This window comes from Cupressus sempervirens, chromosome 1 (genome assembly GCF_028749045.1).
Source record: "Cupressus sempervirens isolate cs-2001-9-10 chromosome 1, ASM2874904v1, whole genome shotgun sequence".
Lineage (NCBI taxonomy): Eukaryota > Viridiplantae > Streptophyta > Pinopsida > Cupressales > Cupressaceae > Cupressus > Cupressus sempervirens.
Genome location: NC_143118.1, coordinates 415,424,631 through 415,429,065, shown reverse-complemented (window position 1 = coordinate 415,429,065; position 4,435 = coordinate 415,424,631).

Sequence of the window (4,435 nt, the reverse complement as noted above, 5' to 3'; positions counted from 1 at the left end):
ACTAAATGTTAAACTCTAATCCTAATTTTTAATCCTAAGCCTAAATATAATATAAAATTTAATACAATACATGATACTAAATGTTAAACCCTAATCCTAAATGTTAAACACTAAATCTTAATCCTAGATCATTAAATGATAATTAGGATTAGTGTTAGGTAAAACAATACAAATAAAACACAAATTAACAAATGAGGCAAATAATTTAAAAATAAACTTCATTACACAAAAGAAATCTAAATTTGAAAATTGTAAACTAAGAAAACCAAAAAATGTAAAAAATTGTGTTCATATCCTATTGTCCTCAAGCTCCTCCATATTAGTTTAAACACTAAAGACTTTAAGTTTATGTAAATTGATACCCTAAACTTAACCCTAATCCATTTAAACCCTAACTAGATAAAATAACATTTTCAAGTAGTAAATGGTGATTGTAAATGTAAACAAGTGCTAACTCTAAATACTAAACCATAGTTGTCAACAAAAAACCATAATCCTATTTCTAACTACAAATCCTAAATTTATATTTTAAATGTTAAGCCCTAATCTTAATACTAAATGCTAGATTGTAATATAAAATGTAAGCCTAACCCTTATCCTAAATGCAAAATTGTAATATTAATTCCAAATGGCAAAACTTTAATCAAAAATGTTAAATCCTAAATCTTAACCAACTTATATTAATGCTCAATAGTAAAACATAATTTTGTAAATGTTGAGTTCCATAATTTTAAATCCTACACCTAAAAGTAAATTCCAAGCCCTAATTGTAATCCTAATTTTTAAATAAATTAATCTTAAATGTAAATATGTCATCTTAATCATAACCTTAAATACTAACGTTTAAATTTTCTACTTAGATTTTATATTTCTAATTGAAATTGAACCTATAGTTTATGTTTTCAGTGTCATTTGAACCTATAATTTATGTTTTCTGTTTATAGTTTATCTATTCTAGATTTTATATACTAAACTTGTCAAAGAAAACAATGTTTAAAGTAAATAGAATGCAAATCTAATTACAAATATAAAACTATTAATTGTGAACAAAAAATTGACCAAACTTTAAAGCAAAAAACTGAAAATAATGAAATAAAATAAATTAAATTAAATTAAAATGCCCAGAAGAGTGAAAAATATTAGTGAGGGGGAGGGGGGGTCAATAGGAAGTCTAAAATTAGGCTTCTATCTTCAGAAGTTGTTATCACCAATACAAATTATATAAAAAAAATGCCCAAAAAAAGGATTTAAGTCTTTACAAATTAGGAACCTGATTTGTTTAAAATCGGCCAACCAATTTTTAAAATCATGATCCCATTTATGTTTGGTAGCCTGATCCATATTCAAGAATCGAGCACCTAATTTTTGAAAATGGATCAGGCTACCAAACCATAATAGGTGTCCAATTTGGAAGAACTCTCGTTTGTAAAAAGGACTTCCACGGAATTGAGACTCATCTTCTTACTCTTACCCGATTTTTTACTTTTTATTTTTTTGATAAATGTATAGAAGCACTATAATTCTATTAAGATCCAAAGACTCATTTTGAATCTTATGGGGGGAAGAATTAGGTGAATAAACTCCAATTCTTGTGAGAGTTACATAAAGACAAAGAGAGAAAAAGAAGACAAGAAGAGAAGCCCAATGCAAAAAAAAGGAGTCAGGACTCAACAAAGAATGAAGCAAGCTAAATAATCTAGGAGTAGAAAAATACAAGATCCATCTCCCACTGAATATGATCAATCAAAGGACTCCAAATTTACTACCTCGCAAGAAGATACCAAAAAATGATAGTTTTAGCTAAGCAACCAAACTGATAAGACTAGAAATAATTCTTAAAAGACTTAAAAATTTGGGGGCCCCACTCAATCTACCCCATAACAATGAAAATCTATGGTGGTCCTAATGGAAAATCTTGGGAACCTGAGGCAATAAAGAGAGATGCACCATTAATAAAGAGGGGGCTGGACCATGATGAAAATTTGATCTACAAAAACTACCCGTAACTTATAGCAAGTAGCACACACATAAAGAATGGATGGCACTAACCAAGGAAACAAAGGACTAGAAAAAAAGAAAAAAATGTTGGTAAAGGAATTATTACATCTAAATATATGTAGCTTTACAAAACTTAAAAGAACCAAATGTGTTGTTGAGTCGCCTCCTATCTAATGATTCCACAAGACAACTAATAAATCTTTTCCTAGAACAACCATAAAGAAATCTGAAATAAGTAAAACTAGGGCTAAAAAATGTGACTCTAGTGTCATGTTGATTATGATATTTCCCACCAAAGTTTGACCTCTTGACCAGAGTGACACCCTAGGTGTTCTCTCATCAAAGGAAAGGTGACTATTGATATTCCCCACCACCGAAAAAAGACTCTATAGAGAGACCTATAGTCCCACCTAACAGAGATGTAAATAATACCTAAATAGATGACATGACGCTCATCTAGACATATCACCAACTCCAAATAGAAGAAACCAAACCCTAAGTGCCAATGGTCTCATATCACTTGCAAAAGAGTTTAGAGTGAAGAGCTTCAAAAGTTAAGAGATATTTACAGGAATCCCTAATATGGAAAACATCCCAAATGAAATAACCTTTCTCTAATGCACTTCCAAATTGGCAAGCTAGTCTACTACATTATTGGCCTCTCTATAATAGTGCAAAATTTTGAATGCCTGAGACCTACATGATAGTTTCCATACTTCACCAAGCACATATTGGAATTTTCATCTAACAACCTTCTTTGTAATGAGAGAATATCTAATTATTTGGAAACCCCCCTCAATATGAACATGAGAAATTCCATAAACTAGTGCCACTCTAATCCCATCTAGAAAACTTGGACTTGAGAATAAGACCAACATAGTTTTGTATTATAGATCTAATCCCTAATCTTACTAGGTTTCCTTTTGAGGCCCCATCATAATTTAGTTTGACAAAATGTGGATTTAGCCCCTCCCATCTCACATGTCTTCTCATCTTAGCTAAGGAAATCTTTTCAACCAACACTCCTTTTTCAATTGGAATTGTAGCTCTTATTTTTCTTCAAAAATATTACCAAAATAATACTCAATCCATTATTTAATTTTTTCTTTCATATAACCTAGTCTCTTATATAGCTAATCCATTTGAGAACCCTTGAAAAAAGGGCTATCCTCCCACTATCTTTTTAGAAAATTAAGGAAATTTTGATCTAATAGCCACATCTTTTCGAATTTAAAATATGATCTAAGTTTAAAGCCCTTTGGCTTTGGCCCTAGGATTATATCTATGAGAAAGTGCTATGAAGTTGAGTATGAAATAATACTTGAAATGTCATTTCCTTGATGCAAAATATAATTTGAGTTAAGGATAAATCTATCTAATCTTACCCAAATATTGTGTGGCTCCTTTTGCCTATTTGACCAGGTAATGATGTTATTGGTAGGGACACAATCAATAATGTATTTCCCTCAAAAAATTTGTAAAGTCATCTATGAATTTCATGGATGGTACCCTGCCCCCAAATTTTTCCTTTAGACCCAATGTAGCATTAAAATCACTCCCTAAAATAACCTTTTGATTACCCAAATTGTGGATTATATATGAAAGAGAAGCCCATAATCTAGGTTTGTAAACAATTGAAGAGGGTTCATATACATTAATCACAACAAAGATGAAATCAAAACATGAGACTTTCTCAACTTACCAATTAGCCTTGGAACTCACCAATTTTACTTGGTACTTTTTGTTCTACCGAAGTAAATCTTAGCTCCTTGAGGCACCAAAGGAAGGGGATATTAAGTAAGACCAAGTTTTCCATATTTTAAAGTATTTCTCACCTCATTCTAGTGAGAACTTTGTTTTATGTAATAAAATCAATTCAGCCCCACACATTTAATTATGATCTTTGATGATGTGGGCTTTGTTAGAGGTTTTTAAGCCTCTAACATTATAAGACAAAACCTTCATTGAGGATTCAGAGAGCTATTCACTCTCCTACAAATGTTAATCTAATTTTTTATTTGGATGACAACCTCTTCTTTGTATTTCCTTACAGTCCTCTCAAAATTTAAAGTGAGTTGAACTCTTGATGCAATTTATGATTTGGTCTTTTATGTGCCCCAATTTCGAATAGGTATGCATCTAACTGGAAAATCAATAAAATGGGATCCACAACCATTGCAATTTCATTTTCTCCTAATAAAAAATGCTTGGGAATAGGATCTGAAGTTTCATTGTCATGTAGGTTGACTTCTATAGCTATCTCATCAAGTTTCTCTTCAGTTACCTCCATAATTAGATTATGTATTAAGCATTCTAGATATTTCATTGATAACTCATTTTGTTTAAGATTCTTAATTTGATTCTCTTTCATGTTAAGAAATTATCCATTTTGAAAAGTGTATATAAAATCACTATGGCCTTAATCTAAAGTATCCTA